Below are 22,748 nucleotides of genomic sequence, written 5' to 3' on the forward strand. Positions count from 1 at the left end.
TTAGATATTGACGGCAGCAGGGCCTTAGTTAGGGACAGTGTCAGGCCCTGAATTAGGACGAACATCGAGGCCTTAAGTACGGACAGGGTCACAGCCTCGAGAGTAATTTTAGGCCCTTAGTTAAGGACAGCAGCAGGGCTGTAGTTAGCATAAGAGGCACGACATTTGCTAGGGACAGGGTCAGGTTATGGTCTAGGGATAGTGTCAGGAAAGGACCTAAGCATAGTGTCAAAACCTTAGTTACTGAGAGTATCAGATCCTTATTTAGAACCAGTGTCAGGGCTTCAGGTAGGGACAGCATCAGAGCCTGACTTAGGGAGAGCGACAGGGCCTGAGTGAGGCCTAGCGTCAGGCCCTTAGCTGAGGACACTGTCAGGGCATGACTTAGGAACAGAATCAGCGCCTCTGTTGGATCAGCCTTAGCGTCTTTGTTACAGATATGATCAGGGCCTGACTTAGTCACAGCTTCAAGGCCTCAGTTAGGGAAAGCTTCAGGGCCTGAGTTAGGGACAGCCTCAGTTCTTAACATAGGGACAGCGACAGGGCTTTCTTAGGGACATTGTCAGGACCTTGGTTAGAAATATGTCAGGATATTAACTCAGGCTAGTGTCCAGTTTTTAGTTATTGCTGACAGCAGGGCCTATCTTAGGGGCAAATTCTGAGCCTTACTTAGAGACAGTGTCAGGGCCTGAGTTAGGACTAGCATCAGAGCCCTTGTAAAGTACAGTGTCAGGGACTGAGTTAGGTGTAGTGTCAGGAATTTAGTTAGGGACAGTGTCAGCGCCTCAGTTCGGATGAACCTCCAACCTCAGTTAGGGACAGGTTGACGGCCTCGGGCCTAATTTCAGGCTCTTAGTTAGAGACAGCATCAGGGATTTAGTTAGCATAAGAGGCTCGACAATAGCTAAAGACAAGTTTAGGTTAAGATCTAGGGATAGTGTCAGGAAATGACCTAGGGATACTGTCAAGACCATAGCTAATTAGAGCATCAGTGCCTAATTTAGGCCCAGCGTCAGGGCTTCAGGTAGGGACAGAGTCTTAGCCTGACTTAGGGAGAGCGACAGGGCCTGAGTGATGCCTAGAGTCAGGGCCTTAGCTACGGACAGCGTCAGGGCATGACATAGGATCAACATAAGGGTCTCTGTAAGATCAGCATTAGAGTTTAGTTAAAGACATTATCAGGACCTCTGTGAGGGACAGCCTCAGGGCCTCACTTAGGGACAGTGTCAGGGCTAACTTTGGGAGAGTTTCAGGACCTTGGTAAGACATGGGTCAGGATATTAGCTCAGGATAATGTCAGGACTTTAGATATTGATGGTAGCAGCGCCTACGTTAGGGAAAGTTTCAAGGCGATTAGTGTCAAGGCCTTATTTAGGATCAATTTTAGGGCTTTAGTTTGGACCAGCAACAAAGCCTTTGTTAAGTATCATGTCGGGGCCTAATTTAGGTGTAGTGTCAGGGCCTTAGTTAGGGACATTATCAGGGCCTGAATTAGCAGTAGTGTCAAAAGTCCTCATTGAGGAGAGTAAGGAGTAAGTCAGGACTCAGGCCCTGACACTGTTCTTAAATAAGGCCCTGACATTACCTGTAACACAGGTCCTGATCTGATTCCTATCATAGGCGCTGATGTTGGACTTAACTAAGGCCCTGACACTGGTCCTAACTAAAGCTGTGACACTACTCTTAACTCAGGCCCTGACACTGTCCCAACAAAGCCTCTGACACTACTCCTAAATCAGCCACTAACACTGTCCCTAACTAAGGCCCTGACATACACCTAACTCAGGCCCTGACACTGTCTCTAACTAAGGCCCTGATACTACTCCAAACTCAGCACTGACACTGTCACTAACTAAGGCCCTGACACTATTCATAGCTCACGCCCTAACACAACTCCTAAATCATGCCCTGACAATGTCCCTAACTAAGGCCCTGACACTATTCCTAACTCAGGCGCCGACACAATACTTAAGGAAGGCCCTGACATTACTCCTAACTCAGGCCCTGAAAAGGTCCCTAACTAAGGCCAACACAACTCCTAACTCAGGCACTAACACTGTCCTAAATAAGGCCCTGAAACTATTCCCAACTGAGGCGCTGATACAATACCTAACGAAGGCACTGATGCTACTCCTACCTAAGGCCCTGACACTACTCCTATCTCAAGCAATGACACTGTCCCTAACTTAGACCCTGACTCTACTCCTGACTCAGGCACTGACACTGGCCCTAACTTAGGCCCTGACACTACTCCTAACTAAGCAACTGACACTGTCCCTAACTAAGGCCCGGACACTACTCCTTACTCAGGCACTGACAATGTCACTAACTAAGGCCGTGACACTACTCCCAAAATAGGCACTGAGACTGTCCCGAAATATGCCCTGACAGTACTCCAAACTCAGGCACTGACACTGTCCTTAACTAAGGCCCTGATACTACTTCCACCTCAGGCACTGACACTCTCCCTAAGTAAGCCCTGACATTACTCCCAATTCCGGCATTGACACTTTCGCTAACTAAGGCCCTGAAACTACTCACAACTCAGGCCCTTACACGGGTACTAACTACCAGTCTCAGACTACTCCTAACTCAGGCCCTGGCACTGTCCGTAACTTAGGCTCTGGCACTATTCCTAACTCAGACACTGACGCTGTCCCTTAACTAAGGGTCTGACACTACTCCCAACTCAGACAGTGACACTCTCCCAAATTAAGGCCTTGACACTACTCTTAACTCAGGCCCTGACACAGTCCATAATAAAGACCCTGAAACTAATCCCAACTCAGGCCCTGGCACTGTCCGTAACTAAGGGCCTGACACTACTTCCATCTCAGCAACTGACACCATCCCTAACTATGGCCCTGACACTACTCCCAACTCAGGCACTGGCGCTGTCTCTAACTAAGGCACTGGCACTACTCCCAACTCAGGCACTGACACTCTCCCTAATTAAGGTCCTGACACTACTCCCAACACAGGCACTGACACTGTCCCTAACTAAGGCCCTGACACTACTCGTAACTGAGGCACTGACACTACCGTAAATAAGGCCCTGACTCCACTCCTAACTCAGGCACTGTCACTGTCACTAACTAAGGCCGTTACACTTCTCTTAACTCAAAAACTGACACTCTCCGTAACTAAGGCTTTGACACAATACTTAACTCATGCCCTGACACTGTCCTTAACTAAGACCCTGAGAGTACTCCCAACTCAGTCACTGACGCTGTTCCTAACTACGGCCCAGAGACTACTCCCAATTCAGGCCCTGACACTGTCCCTAACTAAGGCCCTGACACCACTCCCATCTCAGCCACTGACACTGTCCCTAACTAAGGCCTTGACACTACTCCCATCTCAGCCACTGACACTGTCCCTAATGCCCTGACACTACTTCCAACTCAGGCCCTGACACTGTCCCTAACTAGGCCCTGACACTACTCCCAAACTAGGCACTGACACTGTCCCTAACTAAGGCCCTGACACTACTCCCAAATCAGGCACTGACACTGTCCATAACTAAGGCCCTGACACTACTCCCATCTCAGCCACTGACACTGTCCCTAATGCCCTGACACTACTTCCAACTCAGGCCCTGACACTGTCCCTAACTAGGCCCTGACACTACTCCCAAACTAGGCACTGACACTGTCTCTAACTAAGGCCCTGACATAACTCCCAACTCCGGCACTGACACTTTCTCTAACTAAGGCCCTGAAACTACTCACAACTCAGGCCCTGACAGTGTTCCTAACTACCGGTCTCAGACTCCTCCTAACTTAGGCCCTGACACTATTCCTAACACAGTCACTGACACTCTCCCTAACTAAGGTCTTGAGACTATTTCTAACTCAGACCCTGACACTGTCCCTAACTTAGGCCATGTCACTACTCCCAACTCAGGCACTGACGCTGTTCCTAACTAAGGGTCTGACACTACTCCAAACTGAGACACTGACACTCCTCCAAATTAAGGCCTTGACACTACTCTTAACTCAGGCCCTGACACTGTCCATAATAAAGACCCTGACAAAAATCCCAACTTAGGCACTGACAATGTCCGTAACTAAGGCCCTGACACTATTCCCATCTCAGCCACTGACACTGTCCCTAACTATGGCCCTGACACTACTCCCAACGCAAGCACTGGTGCTGTCCCTAACTAAGGCACTGGCACTACTCCCAACTCGTCCTGGCGCTGTCCCTAACTAAGGCTCTGACACATTGCCCAATTCAGGCAATGACAGTGTCCCTAACTGAGGCAATGATACTACTCCCAACTCAAGCACTAAGGCTCTGGATCATTGTGATGACAAGCGCCATGGAGCACTGTGATGACAAGGGCCATAGAGAATTGTGATGACGGGTCCTGGAGCATTGTGGTGACAAGGGCCATGGAACATTTTGATGACAGGGGTCATGGGGCATTGTGATGAAAGTGGTCATGGAGCATTGTGATGAAAGTGGTCATGGAACATTGTGATAAAAGTGGTCATGTAGCATTGTGATGAAAAGTGCTATGGAGCATTGGGATGACAGGGGCCATGGAGCATTGTGATGAAAACGGACCTGGAGCATTGTGATGAAAGGGGTCACGGCTCATTGTGATGACAGGGGGCCTGGAACATTGTGATGACAGTGGTCATATGGTATTTTGAATGACAGGGGCCATGAAACATTGTGATGACAAGAGTCATGGGGAATTGTGATGACAGGGGGCATAGAGCTTTGTGATTTCACAGGCATGTAGCATTTTAGACAAGGGTCATGGAGCATTGTGATGACAATGGCATGTAGCATTGCGATGACAAAGGTCATGGAGCATTGTGATGACAGGGGTTATGGAGCATTGTGATGACAAGGGCGTGGAGCATTGTGATGACAGTGGTCATGGAACATTGTGACGATAAGGGCATCGAGCCGAGTTAGGGACAGTCTAGCGGCCTTGGGACTAAATTCAGTGCCTGAATTAGGCACAGCATAAGGTCTTTAGTTAGCATAAGAGGTAGGACATTAGCTCGGGACAGGGTTAGGGTAAAGGCTTGGAATCGTGTCAGGAAATGACCTAAGGATAGTGTGAAGACCTTTGTTACTGAGACTCTCAGGGACTTATTCAGAAGCAGTGTTAGGGCTTCAGGTAGGGACAACGTCAGGGCCTGACTTAAGGAGAGCGACAGGGCCTGAGTGAGGCCTAATGTCAGGCCCTTAGCTGGGGACCCTGTCAAGGAATGACTTAGGAGCAGCATCAGTGCCTTTGTTGGATCAGCTTTAGGTTCTTAGTTAAAGACATGACCGGAGCCCTAGTTAGTCACAGCGTCAAGGCCTCAGTTAGGGAAAGCTTCAGGGTCTGAGTTACAGACAGCCTCAGGGCTTCACTTAAAGACAGCGACAGGGCTTTCTTAGGGACAGGGTCAGGACCTTGGTTAGAAATGAGTCAGGATATTAACTCAGGAGAGTGTCAGGATTTTAGTTATTGCTGGCAGCAGGGCCTATATTAAGGACAGATTCCGGGCCTTTGTTAGGTTCAGTGTCATGGCCTTAGTTAGGAGTAGTCAGGGCCTCAGTTAGGGAGAGCATTAGGGTTTCAGTTAGCATAAGATGCGGGACATTATCTCGGGACAGAGTCAGGTTCCAGGCCAGAGATAGTGAAAGGAAATGACCAAGGGATAACGAGAAGACCTTAGTTATTGAGAGCATCAGGGCCGTAGTTAGCAGCAGCGTAAGCGCCTTAATCAGGACCAGCGCCAGGGCTTGATGTATGGACAGCATCAGAGCCTAACTAAGGTACAGCAACAGGGCCTAAGTGAGGCCTATCTTTGGGGCCTGAGTAAGGGACAGTATCAGGGCATGACTTAGGAGCAGCATAAAGGCCTCTGTAGGATCAGCATTAGGGTCTTCGTTAAAGCTATTATCAGGGCCTCCGTTAGGGACAGCCTCAAGATCTCACTTAGGGACAGCGTCAGGGCTTACTTTGGGAAAGTTTCAGGACCTTGGGAAGACATGGGTCAGGCTATTAGCTCAGGAGAATATCAGGTGTTCAGATATTGACGGCAGCAGGGCCTTAGTTAGAGGCAGTGTCAGGGCCTAAGTTAGGACTAGCATCAGAGCCTTTGTTAGGTACAGTGACAGTGACTGAGCTAGGTGTAGTGTCAGAGCCTTAGTTAGGGACAGTGTCAGGGCCTGCATTAGGACGAGCCTCCAGGCCTCAGTTAGGGACAGGTTCACGGCCTCGGACCTAAATTCAGGGCCTCATTTAGGGACAGAATCAGGGATTTAGCTAGCATAAGGGGATCTACAGCTGAAAGCAACCTGAACACCACCACAAGCAGATGCAGAAGTGAACCATGCACGCTCCTATGAAGGAATATTCCACAGCAGTTGAGTACATTTTGTTTAAAGTTAGTAACACTCTAAAAATTAGGTTTTGAATTAAACTATATTCAGAAGATGAAAGAATCTCGTTCTAAAGAATCTCTTTAGCTAATCTCGACATTAGCTAAAGAGAAGGTTAGGTTAAGGTCTAGGGACAGTGTCAGGAAATGACCTAGGGATAGTGTCAAGACCTTAGTTACTTAGCACATCAGGACCTAATTTAGGAGCAGTGAGTGTCAGGGCTTCGGGTAGGAAGAGCGTCAGAGCCTGACTTAGGGAGTGGGACAGGGCCTGAGTGAGGCCTAGCGTCAGGGCCTTAGCTAGAGACAGTGTCAGGGCATGACTTAGGAGCAGCATAAGAGCCACGGTAGGATCAGCCTCAGGGGCTATGTTAAAGATATTCTCAGGGCCTCTGTTAGGGACAGCCTCAAGGCCTCACTTAGAGACAGCATCAGGGCTTCCTTAGGGACAGTTTCAGGACCTTGGTAAGAGATGGGTCAGGAAATTAGCTCAGGATAGTGTCAGGACTTTAGATATTGACGGCAGCAGGGCCTTAGTTAGGGACAGTGTCAGGCCCTGAATTAGGACGAACATCGAGGCCTTAGGTACGGACAGGGTCACAGCCTCGAGAGTAATTTTAGGCCCTTAGTTAAGGACAGCAGCAGGGCTGTAGTTAGCATAAGAGGCACGACATTTGCTAGGGACAGGGTCAGGTTATGGTCTAGGGATAGTGTCAGGAAAGGACCTAAGCATAGTGTCAAAACCTTAGTTACTGAGAGTATCAGATCCTTATTTAGAACCAGTGTCAGGGCTTCAGGTAGGGACAGCATCAGAGCCTGACTTAGGGAGAGCGACAGGGCCTGAGTGAGGCCTAGCGTCAGGCCCTTAGCTGAGGACACTGTCAGGGCATGACTTAGGAACAGAATCAGCGCCTCTGTTGGATCAGCCTTAGCGTCTTTGTTACAGATATGATCAGGGCCTGACTTAGTCACAGCTTCAAGGCCTCAGTTAGGGAAAGCTTCAGGGCCTGAGTTAGGGACAGCCTCAGTTCTTAACATAGGGACAGCGACAGGGCTTTCTTAGGGACAGTGTCAGGACCTTGGTTAGAAATATGTCAGGATATTAACTCAGGCTAGTGTCCAGTTTTTAGTTATTGCTGACAGCAGGGCCTATCTTAGGGGCAAATTCTGAGCCTTACTTAGAGACAGTGTCAGGGCCTGAGTTAGGACTAGCATCAGAGCCCTTGTAAAGTACAGTGTCAGGGACTGAGTTAGGTGTAGTGTCAGGAATTTAGTTAGGGACAGTGTCAGCGCCTCAGTTAGGATGAGCCTCCAACCTCAGTTAGGGACAGGTTGACGGCCTCGGGCCTAATTTCAGGCTCTTAGTTAGAGACAGCATCAGGGATTTAGTTAGCATAAGAGGCTCGACAATAGCTAAAGACAAGTTTAGGTTAAGATCTAGGGATAGTGTCAGGAAATGACCTAGGGATACTGTCAAGACCATAGCTAATTAGAGCATCAGTGCCTAATTTAGGCCCAGCGTCAGGGCTTCAGGTAGGGACAGAGTCTTAGCCTGACTTAGGGAGAGCGACAGGGCCTGAGTGATGCCTAGAGTCAGGGCCTTAGCTACGGACAGCGTCAGGGCATGACATAGGATCAACATAAGGGTCTCTGTAAGATCAGCATTAGAGTTTAGTTAAAGACATTATCAGGACCTCTGTGAGGGACAGCCTCAGGGCCTCACTTAGGGACAGTGTCAGGGCTAACTTTGGGAGAGTTTCAGGACCTTGGTAAGACATGGGTCAGGATATTAGCTCAGGATAATGTCAGGACTTTAGATATTGATGGTAGCAGCGCCTACGTTAGGGAAAGTTTCAAGGCGATTAGTGTCAAGGCCTTATTTAGGACCAATTTTAGGGCTTTAGTTTGGACCAGCAACAAAGCCTTTGTTAAGTATCATGTCGGGGCCTAATTTAGGTGTAGTGTCAGGGCCTTAGTTAGGGACATTATCAGGGCCTGAATTAGCAGTAGTGTCAAAAGTCCTCATTGAGGAGAGTAAGGAGTAAGTCAGGACTCAGGCCCTGACACTGTTCTTAAATAAGGCCCTGACATTACCTGTAACACAGGTCCTGATCTGATTCCTATCATAGGCGCTGATGTTGGACTTAACTAAGGCCCTGACACTGGTCCTAACTAAAGCTGTGACACTACTCTTAACTCAGGCCCTGACACTGTCCCAACAAAGCCTCTGACACTACTCCTAAATCAGCCACTGACACTGTCCCTAACTAAGGCCCTGACATACACCTAACTCAGGCCCTGACACTGTCTCTAACTAAGGCCCTGATACTACTCCAAACTCAGCACTGACACTGTCACTAACTAAGGCCCTGACACTATTCATAGCTCACGCCCTAACACAACTCCTAAATCATGCCCTGACAATGTCCCTAACTAAGGCCCTGACACTATTCCTAACTCAGGCGCCGACACAATACTTAAGGAAGGCCCTGACATTACTCCTAACTCAGGCCCTGAAAAGGTCCCTAACTAAGGCCGACACAACTCCTAACTCAGGCACTAACACTGTCCTAAATAAGGCCCTGAAACTATTCCCAACTGAGGCGCTGATACAATACCTAACGAAGGCACTGATGCTACTCCTACCTAAGGCCCTGACACTACTCCTATCTCAAGCAATGACACTGTCCCTAACTTAGACCCTGACTCTACTCCTGACTCAGGCACTGACACTGGCCCTAACTTAGGCCCTGACACTACTCCTAACTAAGCAACTGACACTGTCCCTAACTAAGGCCCGGACACTACTCCTTACTCAGGCACTGACAATGTCACTAACTAAGGCCGTGACACTACTCCCAAAATAGGCACTGAGACTGTCCCGAAATATGCCCTGACAGTACTCCAAACTCAGGCACTGACACTGTCCTTAACTAAGGCCCTGATACTACTTCCACCTCAGGCACTGACACTCTCCCTAAGTAAGCCCTGACATTACTCCCAATTCCGGCATTGACACTTTCGCTAACTAAGGCCCTGAAACTACTCACAACTCAGGCCCTTACACGGGTACTAACTACCAGTCTCAGACTACTCCTAACTCAGGCCCTGGCACTGTCCGTAACTTAGGCTCTGGCACTATTCCTAACTCAGACACTGACGCTGTCCCTTAACTAAGGGTCTGACACTACTCCCAACTCAGACAGTGACACTCTCCCAAATTAAGGCCTTGACACTACTCTTAACTCAGGCCCTGACACAGTCCATAATAAAGACCCTGAAACTAATCCCAACTCAGGCCCTGGCACTGTCCGTAACTAAGGGCCTGACACTACTTCCATCTCAGCAACTGACACCATCCCTAACTATGGCCCTGACACTACTCCCAACTCAGGCACTGGCGCTGTCTCTAACTAAGGCACTGGCACTACTCCCAACTCAGGCACTGACACTCTCCCTAATTAAGGTCCTGACACTACTCCCAACACAGGCACTGACACTGTCCCTAACTAAGGCCCTGACACTACTCGTAACTGAGGCACTGACACTACCGTAAATAAGGCCCTGACTCCACTCCTAACTCAGGCACTGTCACTGTCACTACATAAGGCCGTTACACTTCTCTTAACTCAAAAACTGACACTCTCCGTAACTAAGGCTTTGACACAATACTTAACTCATGCCCTGACACTGTCCTTAACTAAGACCCTGAGAGTACTCCCAACTCAGTCACTGACGCTGTTCCTAACTACGGCCCAGAGACTACTCCCAATTCAGGCCCTGACACTGTCCCTAACTAAGGCCCTGACACCACTCCCATCTCAGCCACTGACACTGTCCCTAATGCCCTGACACTACTTCCAACTCAGGCCCTGACACTGTCCCTAACTAGGCCCTGACACTACTCCCAAACTAGGCACTGACACTGTCCCTAACTAAGGCCCTGACACTACTCCCAAATCAGGCACTGACACTGTCCATAACTAAGGCCCTGACACTACTCCCATCTCAGCCACTGACACTGTCCCTAATGCCCTGACACTACTTCCAACTCAGGCCCTGACACTGTCCCTAACTAGGCCCTGACACTACTCCCAAACTAGGCACTGACACTGTCTCTAACTAAGGCCCTGACATAACTCCCAACTCCGGCACTGACACTTTCTCTAACTAAGGCCCTGAAACTACTCACAACTCAGGCCCTGACAGTGTTCCTAACTACCGGTCTCAGACTCCTCCTAACTTAGGCCCTGACACTATTCCTAACACAGTCACTGACACTCTCCCTAACTAAGGTCTTGAGACTATTTCTAACTCAGACCCTGACACTGTCCCTAACTTAGGCCATGTCACTACTCCCAACTCAGGCACTGACGCTGTTCCTAACTAAGGGTCTGACACTACTCCAAACTGAGACACTGACACTCCTCCAAATTAAGGCCTTGACACTACTCTTAACTCAGGCCCTGACACTGTCCATAATAAAGACCCTGACAAAAATCCCAACTTAGGCACTGACAATGTCCGTAACTAAGGCCCTGACACTATTCCCATCTCAGCCACTGACACTGTCCCTAACTATGGCCCTGACACTACTCCCAACGCAAGCACTGGTGCTGTCCCTAACTAAGGCACTGGCACTACTCCCAACTCGTCCTGGCGCTGTCCCTAACTAAGGCTCTGACACATTGCCCAATTCAGGCAATGACAGTGTCCCTAACTGAGGCAATGATACTACTCCCAACTCAAGCACTAAGGCTCTGGATCATTGTGATGACAAGCGCCATGGAGCACTGTGATGATAAGGGCCATAGAGAATTGTGATGACGGGTCCTGGAGCATTGTGGTGACAAGGGCCATGGAACATTTTGATGACAGGGGTCATGGGGCATTGTGATGAAAGTGGTCATGGAGCATTGTGATGAAAGTGGTCATGGAACATTGTGATAAAAGTGGTCATGTAGCATTGTGATGAAAAGTGCTATGGAGCATTGGGATGACAGGGGCCATGGAGCATTGTGATGAAAACGGACCTGGAGCATTGTGATGAAAGGGGTCACGGCTCATTGTGATGACAGGGGGCCTGGAACATTGTGATGACAGTGGTCATATGGTATTTTGAATGACAGGGGCCATGAAACATTGTGATGACAAGAGTCATGGGGACTTGTGATGACAGGGGGCATAGAGCTTTGTGATTTCACAGGCATGTAGCATTTTAGACAAGGGTCATGGAGCATTGTGATGACAATGGCATGTAGCATTGCGATGACAAAGGTCATGGAGCATTGTGATGACAGGGGTTATGGAGCATTGTGATGACAAGGGCGTGGAGCATTGTGATGACAGTGGTCATGGAACATTGTGACGATAAGGGCATCGAGCCGAGTTAGGGACAGTCTAGCGGCCTTGGGACTAAATTCAGTGCCTGAATTAGGCACAGCATAAGGTCTTTAGTTAGCATAAGAGGTAGGACATTAGCTCGGGACAGGGTTAGGGTAAAGGCTTGGAATCGTGTCAGGAAATGACCTAAGGATAGTGTGAAGACCTTTGTTACTGAGACTCTCAGGGACTTATTCAGAAGCAGTGTTAGGGCTTCAGGTAGGGACAACGTCAGGGCCTGACTTAAGGAGAGCGACAGGGCCTGAGTGAGGCCTAATGTCAGGCCCTTAGCTGGGGACCCTGTCAAGGAATGACTTAGGAGCAGCATCAGTGCCTTTGTTGGATCAGCTTTAGGTTCTTAGTTAAAGACATGACCGGAGCCCTAGTTAGTCACAGCGTCAAGGCCTCAGTTAGGGAAAGCTTCAGGGTCTGAGTTACAGACAGCCTCAGGGCTTCACTTAAAGACAGCGACAGGGCTTTCTTAGGGACAGGGTCAGGACCTTGGTTAGAAATGAGTCAGGATATTAACTCAGGAGAGTGTCAGGATTTTAGTTATTGCTGGCAGCAGGGCCTATATTAAGGACAGATTCCGGGCCTTTGTTAGGTTCAGTGTCATGGCCTTAGTTAGGAGTAGTCAGGGCCTCAGTTAGGGAGAGCATTAGGGTTTCAGTTAGCATAAGATGCAGGACATTATCTCGGGACAGAGTCAGGTTCCAGGCCAGAGATAGTGAAAGGAAATGACCAAGGGATAACGAGAAGACCTTAGTTATTGAGAGCATCAGGGCCGTAGTTAGCAGCAGCGTAAGCGCCTTAATCAGGACCAGCGCCAGGGCTTGATGTATGGACAGCATCAGAGCCTAACTAAGGTACAGCAACAGGGCCTAAGTGAGGCCTATCTTTGGGGCCTGAGTAAGGGACAGTATCAGGGCATGACTTAGGAGCAGCAGAAAGGCCTCTGTAGGATCAGCATTAGGGTCTTCGTTAAAGCTATTATCAGGGCCTCCGTTAGGGATAGCCTCAAGGCCTCACTTAGGGACAGCGTCAGGGCTTACTTTGGGAAAGTTTCAGGACCTTGGGAAGACATGGGTCAGGCTATTAGCTCAGGAGAATATCAGGTGTTCAGATATTGACGGCAGCAGGGCCTTAGTTAGAGGCAGTGTCAGGGCCTAAGTTAGGACTAGCATCAGAGCCTTTGTTAGGTACAGTGACAGTGACTGAGCTAGGTGTAGTGTCAGAGCCTTAGTTAGGGACAGTGTCAGGGCCTGCATTAGGACGAGCCTCCAGGCCTCAGTTAGGGACAGGTTCACGGCCTCGGACCTAAATTCAGGGCCTCATTTAGGGACAGAATCAGGGATTTAGCTAGCATAAGGGGATCTACAGCTGAAAGCAACCTGAACACCACCACAAGCAGATGCAGAAGTGAACCATGCACGCTCCTATGAAGGAATATTCCACAGCAGTTGAGTACATTTTGTTTAAAGTTAGTAACACTCTAAAAATTATGTTTTGAAGAAAACTATATTCAGAAGATGAAAGAATCTCGTTCTAAAGAATCTCTTTAGCTAATCTCGACATTAGCTAAAGAGAAGGTTAGGTTAAGGTCTAGGGACAGTGTCAGGAAATGACCTAGGGATAGTGTCAAGACCTTAGTTACTTAGCACATCAGGACCTAATTTAGGAGCAGTGAGTGTCAGGGCTTCGGGTAGGAAGAGCGTCAGAGCCTGACTTAGGGAGTGGGACAGGGCCTGAGTGAGGCCTAGCGTCAGGGCCTTAGCTAGAGACAGTGTCAGGGCATGACTTAGGAGCAGCATAAGAGCCACGGTAGGATCAGCCTCAGGGGCTATGTTAAAGATATTCTCAGGGCCTCTGTTAGGGACAGCCTCAAGGCCTCACTTAGAGACAGCATCAGGGCTTCCTTAGGGACCTTTGTGAGGGACAGCCTCAGGGCCTCACTTAGGGACAGTGTCAGGGCTAACTTTGGGAGAGTTTCAGGACCTTGGTAAGACATGGGTCAGGATATTAGCTCAGGATAATGTCAGGACTTTAGATATTGATGGTAGCAGCGCCTACGTTAGGGAAAGTTTCAAGGCGATTAGTGTCAAGGCCTTATTTAGGACCAATTTTAGGGCTTTAGTTTGGACCAGCAACAAAGCCTTTGTTAAGTATCATGTCAGGGCCCAATTTAGGTGTAGTGTCAGGGCCTTAGTTAGGGACATTATCAGGGCCTGAATTAGCAGTAGTGTCAAAAGTCCTCAGTGAGGAGAGTAAGGAGTAAGTCAGGACTCAGGCCCTGACACTGTTCTTAAATAAGGCCCTGACATTACCTGTAACACAGGTCCTGATCTGATTCCTATCATAGGCGCTGATGTTGGACTTAACTAAGGCCCTGACACTGGTCCTAACTAAAGCTGTGACACTACTCTTAACTCAGGCCCTGACACTGTCCCTAACAAAGCCTCTGACACTACTCCTAAATCAGGCACTGACACTGTCCCTAACTAAGGCCCTGACATACACCTAACTCAGGCCCTGACACTGTCTCTAACTAAGGCCCTGATACTACTCCAAACTCAGCACTGACACTGTCACTAACTAAGGCCCTGACACTATTCATAGCTCACCCCCTAACACAACTCCTAAATCATGCCCTGACAATGTCCCTAACTAAGGCCCTGACACTATTCCTAACTCAGGCGCTGACACAATACTTAAGGAAGGCCCTGACATTACTCCTAACTCAGGCCCTGAAAAGGTCCCTAACTAAGGCCGACACAACTCCTAACTCAGGCACTAACACTGTCCTAAATAAGGCCCTGAAACTATTCCCAACTGAGGCGCTGATACAATACCTAACGAAGGCACTGATGCTACTCCTACCTAAGGCCCTGACACTACTCCTATCTCAAGCAATGACACGGTCCCTAACTTAGACCCTGACTCTACTCCTGACTCAGGCACTGACACTGGCCCTAACTTAGGCCCTGACACTACTCCTAACTAAGCAACTGACACTGTCCCTAACTAAGGCCCGGACACTACTCCTTACTCAGGCACTGACAATGTCACTAACTAAGGCCGTGACACTACTCCCAAAATAGGCACTGAGACTGTCCCGAAATATGCCCTGACAGTACTCCAAACTCAGGCACTGACACTGTCCTTAACTAAGGCCCTGATACTACTTCCACCTCAGGCACTGACACTCTCCCTAAGTAAGCCCTGACATTACTCCCAATTCCGGCATTGACACTTTCGCTAACTAAGGCCCTGAAACTACTCACAACTCAGGCCCTTACACGGGTACTAACTACCAGTCTCAGACTACTCCTAACTCAGGCCCTGGCACTGTCCGTAACTTAGGCTCTGGCACTATTCCTAACTCAGACACTGACGCTGTCCCTTAACTAAGGGTCTGACACTACTCCCAACTCAGACAGTGACACTCTCCCAAATTAAGGCCTTGACACTACTCTTAACTCAGGCCCTGACACAGTCCATAATAAAGACCCTGAAACTAATCCCAACTCAGGCCCTGGCACTGTCCGTAACTAAGGGCCTGACACTACTTCCATCTCAGCAACTGACACCATCCCTAACTATGTCCCTGACACTACTCCCAACTCAGGCACTGGCGCTGTCTCTAACTAAGGCACTGGCACTACTCCCAACTCAGGCACTGACACTCTCCCTAATTAAGGTCCTGACACTACTCCCAACACAGGCACTGACACTGTCCCTAACTAAGGCCCTGACACTACTCGTAACTGAGGCACTGACACTACCGTAAATAAGGCCCTGACTCCACTCCTAACTCAGGCACTGTCACTGTCACTACATAAGGCCGTTACACTTCTCTTAACTCAAAAACTGACACTCTCCGTAACTAAGGCTTTGACACAATACTTAACTCATGCCCTGACACTGTCCTTAACTAAGACCCTGAGAGTACTCCCAACTCAGTCACTGACGCTGTTCCTAACTACGGCCCAGAGACTACTCCCAATTCAGGCCCTGACACTGTCCCTAACTAAGGCCCTGACACCACTCCCATCTCAGCCACTGACACTGTCCCTAACTAAGGCCTTGACACTACTCCCATCTCAGCCACTGACACTGTCCCTAATGCCCTGACACTACTTCCAACTCAGGCCCTGACACTGTCCCTAACTAGGCCCTGACACTACTCCCAAACTAGGCACTGACACTGTCCCTAACTAAGGCCCTGACACTACTCCCAAATCAGGCACTGACACTGTCCATAACTAAGGCCCTGACACTACTCCCATCTCAGCCACTGACACTGTCCCTAATGCCCTGACACTACTTCCAACTCAGGCCCTGACACTGTCCGTAACTAGGCCCTGACACTACTCCCAAACTAGGCACTGACACTGTCTCTAACTAAGGCCCTGACATAACTCCCAACTCCGGCACTGACACTTTCTCTAACTAAGGCCCTGAAACTACTCACAACTCAGGCCCTGACAGTGTTCCTAACTACCGGTCTCAGACTCCTCCTAACTTAGGCCCTGACACTATTCCTAACACAGTCACTGACACTCTCCCTAACTAAGGTCTTGAGACTATTTCTAACTCAGACCCTGACACTGTCCCTAACTTAGGCCATGTCACTACTCCCAACTCAGGCACTGACGCTGTTCCTAACTAAGGGTCTGACACTACTCCAAACTGAGACACTGACACTCCTCCAAATTAAGGCCTTGACACTACTCTTAACTCAGGCCCTGACACTGTCCATAATAAAGACCCTGACAAAAATCCCAACTTAGGCACTGACAATGTCCGTAACTAAGGCCCTGACACTATTCCCATCTCAGCCACTGACACTGTCCCTAACTATGGCCCTGACACTACTCCCAACGCAAGCACTGGTGCTGTCCCTAACTAAGGCACTGGCACTACTCCCAACTCGTCCTGGCGCTGTCCCTAACTAAGGCTCTGACACATTGCCCAATTCAGGCAATGACAGTGTCCCTAACTGAGGCAATGATACTACTCCCAACTCAAGCACTAAGGCTCTGGATCATTGTGATGACAAGCGCCATGGAGCACTGTGATGACAAGGGCCATAGAGAATTGTGATGACGGGTCCTGGAGCATTGTGGTGACAAGGGCCATGGAACATTTTGATGACAGGGGTCATGGGGCATTGTGATGAAAGTGGTCATGGAGCATTGTGATGAAAGTGGTCATGGAACATTGTGATAAAAGTGGTCATGTAGCATTGTGATGAAAAGTGCTATGGAGCATTGGGATGACAGGGGCCATGGAGCATTGTGATGAAAACGGACCTGGAGCATTGTGATGAAAGGGGTCACGGCTCATTGTGATGACAGGGGGCCTGGAACATTGTGATGACAGTGGTCATATGGTATTTTGAATGACAGGGGCCATGAAACATTGTGATGACAAGAGTCATGGGGACTTGTGATGACAGGGGGCATAGAGCTTTGTGATTTCACAGGCATGTAGCATTTTAGACAAGGGTCATGGAGCATTGTGATGACAATGGCATGTAGCATTGCGATGACAAAGGTCATGGAGCATTGTGATGACAGGGGTTATGGAGCATTGTGATGACAAGGGCGTGGAGCATTGTGATGACAGTGGTCATGGAACATTGTGACGATAAGGGCATCGAGCCGAGTTAGGGACAGTCTAGCGGCCTTGGGACTAAATTCAGTGCCTGAATTAGGCACAGCATAAGGTCTTTAGTTAGCATAAGAGGTAGGACATTAGCTCGGGACAGGGTTAGGGTAAAGGCTTGGAATCGTGTCAGGAAATGACCTAAGGATAGTGTGAAGACCTTTGTTACTGAGACTCTCAGGGACTTATTCAGAAGCAGTGTTAGGGCTTCAGGTAGGGACAACGTCAGGGCCTGACTTAAGGAGAGCGACAGGGCCTGAGTGAGGCCTAATGTCAGGCCCTTAGCTGGGGACCCTGTCAAGGAATGACTTAGGAGCAGCATCAGTGCCTTTGTTGGATCAGCTTTAGGTTCTTAGTTAAAGACATGACCGGAGCCCTAGTTAGTCACAGCGTCAAGGCCTCAGTTAGGGAAAGCTTCAGGGTCTGAGTTACAGACAGCCTCAGGGCTTCACTTAAAGACAGCGACAGGGCTTTCTTAGGGACAGGGTCAGGACCTTGGTTAGAAATGAGTCAGGATATTAACTCAGGAGAGTGTCAGGATTTTAGTTATTGCTGGCAGCAGGGCCTATATTAAGGACAGATTCCGGGCCTTTGTTAGGTTCAGTGTCATGGCCTTAGTTAGGAGTAGTCAGGGCCTCAGTTAGGGAGAGCATTAGGGTTTCAGTTAGCATAAGATGCAGGACATTATCTCGGGACAGAGTCAGGTTCCAGGCCAGAGATAGTGAAAGGAAATGACCAAGGGATAACGAGAAGACCTTAGTTATTGAGAGCATCAGGGCCGTAGTTAGCAGCAGCGTAAGCGCCTTAATCAGGACCAGCGCCAGGGCTTGATGTATGGACAGCATCAGAGCCTAACTAAGGTACAGCAACAGGGCCTAAGTGAGGCCTATCTTTGGGGCCTGAGTAAGGGACAGTATCAGGGCATGACTTAGGAGCAGCAGAAAGGCCTCTGTAGGATAAGCATTAGGGTCTTCGTTAAAGCTATTATCAGGGCCTCCGTTAGGGATAGCCTCAAGGCCTCACTTAGGGACAGCGTCAGGGCTTACTTTGGGAAAGTTTCAGGACCTTGGGAAGACATGGGTCAGGCTATTAGCTCAGGAGAATATCAGGTGTTCAGATATTGACGGCAGCAGGGCCTTAGTTAGAGGCAGTGTCAGGGCCTAAGTTAGGACTAGCATCAGAGCCTTTGTTAGGTACAGTGACAGTGACTGAGCTAGGTGTAGTGTCAGAGCCTTAGTTAGGGACAGTGTCAGGGCCTGCATTAGGACGAGCCTCCAGGCCTCAGTTAGGGACAGGTTCACGGCCTCGGACCTAAATTCAGGGCCTCATTTAGGGACAGAATCAGGGATTTAGCTAGCATAAGGGGATCTACAGCTGAAAGCAACCTGAACACCACCACAAGCAGATGCAGAAGTGAACCATGCACGCTCCTATGAAGGAATATTCCACAGCAGTTGAGTACATTTTGTTTAAAGTTAGTAACACTCTAAAAATTAGGTTTTGAAGAAAACTATATTCAGAAGATGAAAGAATCTCGTTCTAAAGAATCTCTTTAGCTAATCTCGACATTAGCTAAAGAGAAGGTTAGGTTAAGGTCTAGGGACAGTGTCAGGAAATGACCTAGGGATAGTGTCAAGACCTTAGTTACTTAGTACATCAGGACCTAATTTAGGAGCAGTGAGTGTCAGGGCTTCGGGTAGGAAGAGCGTCAGAGCCTGACTTAGGGAGTGGGACAGGGCCTGAGTGAGGCCTAGCGTCAGGGCCTTAGCTAGAGACAGTGTCAGGGCATGACTTAGGAGCAGCATAAGAGCCAAGGTAGGATCAGCCTCAGGGGCTATGTTAAAGATATTCTCAGGGCCTCTGTTAGGGACAGCCTCAAGGCCTCACTTAGAGACAGCATCAGGGCTTCCTTAGGGACCTTTGTGAGGGACAGCCTCAGGGCCTCACTTAGGGACAGTGTCAGGGCTAACTTTGGGAGAGTTTCAGGACCTTGGTAAGACATGGGTCAGGATATTAGCTCAGGATAATGTCAGGACTTTAGATATTGATGGTAGCAGCGCCTACGTTAGGGAAAGTTTCAAGGCGATTAGTGTCAAGGCCTTATTTAGGACCAATTTTAGGGCTTTAGTTTGGACCAGCAACAAAGCCTTTGTTAAGTATCATGTCGGGGCCTAATTTAGGTGTAGTGTCAGGGCCTTAGTTAGGGACATTATCAGGGCCTGAATTAGCAGTAGTGTCAAAAGTCCTCATTGAGGAGAGTAAGGAGTAAGTCAGGACTCAGGCCCTGACACTGTTCTTAAATAAGGCCCTGACATTACCTGTAACACAGGTCCTGATCTGATTCCTATCATAGGCGCTGATGTTGGACTTAAGTAAGGCCCTGACACTGGTCCTAACTAAAGCTGTGACACTACTCTTAACTCAGGCCCTGACACTGTCCCAACAAAGCCTCTGACACTACTCCTAAATCAGCCACTGACACTGTCCCTAACTAAGGCCCTGACATACACCTAACTCAGGCCCTGACACTGTCTCTAACTAAGGCCCTGATACTACTCCAAACTCAGCACTGACACTGTCACTAACTAAGGCCCTGACACTATTCATAGCTCACGCCCTAACACAACTCCTAAATCATGCCCTGACAATGTCCCTAACTAAGGCCCTGACACTATTCCTAACTCAGGCGCCGACACAATACTTAAGGAAGGCCCTGACATTACTCCTAACTCAGGCCCTGAAAAGGTCCCTAACTAAGGCCGACACAACTCCTAACTCAGGCACTAACACTGTCCTAAATAAGGCCCTGAAACTATTCCCAACTGAGGCGCTGATACAATACCTAACGAAGGCACTGATGCTACTCCTACCTAAGGCCCTGACACTACTCCTATCTCAAGCAATGACACTGTCCCTAACTTAGACCCTGACTCTACTCCTGACTCAGGCACTGACACTGGCCCTAACTTAGGCCCTGACACTACTCCTAACTAAGCAACTGACACTGTCCCTAACTAAGGCCCGGACACTACTCCTTACTCAGGCACTGACAATGTCACTAACTAAGGCCGTGACACTACTCCCAAAATAGGCACTGAGACTGTCCCGAAATATGCCCTGACAGTACTCCGAACTCAGGCACTGACACTGTCCTTAACTAAGGCCCTGATACTACTTCCACCTCAGGCACTGACACTCTCCCTAAGTAAGCCCTGACATTACTCCCAATTCCGGCATTGACACTTTCGCTAACTAAGGCCCTGAAACTACTCACAACTCAGGCCCTTACACGGGTACTAACTACCAGTCTCAGACTACTCCTAACTCAGGCCCTGGCACTGTCCGTAACTTAGGCTCTGGCACTATTCCTAACTCAGACACTGACGCTGTCCCTTAACTAAGGGTCTGACACTACTCCCAACTCAGACAGTGACACTCTCCCAAATTAAGGCCTTGACACTACTCTTAACTCAGGCCCTGACACAGTCCATAATAAAGACCCTGAAACTAATCCCAACTCAGGCCCTGGCACTGTCCGTAACTAAGGGCCTGACACTACTTCCATCTCAGCAACTGACACCATCCCTAACTATGTCCCTGACACTACTCCCAACTCAGGCACTGGCGCTGTCTCTAACTAAGGCACTGGCACTACTCCCAACTCAGGCACTGACACTCTCCCTAATTAAGGTCCTGACACTACTCCCAACACAGGCACTGACACTGTCCCTAACTAAGGCCCTGACACTACTCGTAACTGAGGCACTGACACTACCGTAAATAAGGCCCTGACTCCACTCCTAACTCAGGCACTGTCACTGTCACTACATAAGGCCGTTACACTTCTCTTAACTCAAAAACTGACACTCTCCGTAACTAAGGCTTTGACACAATACTTAACTCATGCCCTGACACTGTCCTTAACTAAGACCCTGAGAGTACTCCCAACTCAGTCACTGACGCTGTTCCTAACTACGGCCCAGAGACTACTCCCAATTCAGGCCCTGACACTGTCCCTAACTAAGGCCCTGACACCACTCCCATCTCAGCCACTGACACTGTCCCTAACTAAGGCCTTGACACTACTCCCATCTCAGCCACTGACACTGTCCCTAATGCCCTGACACTACTTCCAACTCAGGCCCTGACACTGTCCCTAACTAGGCCCTGACACTACTCCCAAACTAGGCACTGACACTGTCCCTAACTAAGGCCCTGACACTACTCCCAAATCAGGCACTGACACTGTCCATAACTAAGGCCCTGACACTACTCCCATCTCAGCCACTGACACTGTCCCTAATGCCCTGACACTACTTCCAACTCAGGCCCTGACACTGTCCCTAACTAGGCCCTGACACTACTCCCAAACTAGGCACTGACACTGTCTCTAACTAAGGCCCTGACATAACTCCCAACTCCGGCACTGACACTTTCTCTAACTAAGGCCCTGAAACTACTCACAACTCAGGCCCTGACAGTGTTCCTAACTACCGGTCTCAGACTCCTCCTAACTTAGGCCCTGACACTATTCCTAACACAGTCACTGACACTCTCCCTAACTAAGGTCTTGAGACTATTTCTAACTCAGACCCTGACACTGTCCCTAACTTAGGCCATGTCACTACTCCCAACTCAGGCACTGACGCTGTTCCTAACTAAGGGTCTGACACTACTCCAAACTGAGACACTGACACTCCTCCAAATTAAGGCCTTGACACTACTCTTAACTCAGGCCCTGACACTGTCCATAATAAAGACCCTGACAAAAATCCCAACTTAGGCACTGACAATGTCCGTAACTAAGGCCCTGACACTATTCCCATCTCAGCCACTGACACTGTCCCTAACTATGGCCCTGACACTACTCCCAACGCAAGCACTGGTGCTGTCCCTAACTAAGGCACTGGCACTACTCCCAACTCGTCCTGGCGCTGTCCCTAACTAAGGCTCTGACACATTGCCCAATTCAGGCAATGACAGTGTCCCTAACTGAGGCAATGATACTACTCCCAACTCAAGCACTAAGGCTCTGGATCATTGTGATGACAAGCGCCATGGAGCACTGTGATGACAAGGGCCATAGAGAATTGTGATGACGGGTCCTGGAGCATTGTGGTGACAAGGGCCATGGAACATTTTGATGACAGGGGTCATGGGGCATTGTGATGAAAGTGGTCATGGAGCATTGTGATGAAAGTGGTCATGGAACATTGTGATAAAAGTGGTCATGTAGCATTGTGATGAAAAGTGCTATGGAGCATTGGGATGACAGGGGCCATGGAGCATTGTGATGAAAACGGA

Source organism: Balaenoptera physalus (genome assembly GCF_965194825.1).
Source record: "Balaenoptera physalus genome assembly, contig: HAP1_SCAFFOLD_122, whole genome shotgun sequence".
Taxonomy (NCBI): domain Eukaryota; kingdom Metazoa; phylum Chordata; class Mammalia; order Artiodactyla; family Balaenopteridae; genus Balaenoptera; species Balaenoptera physalus.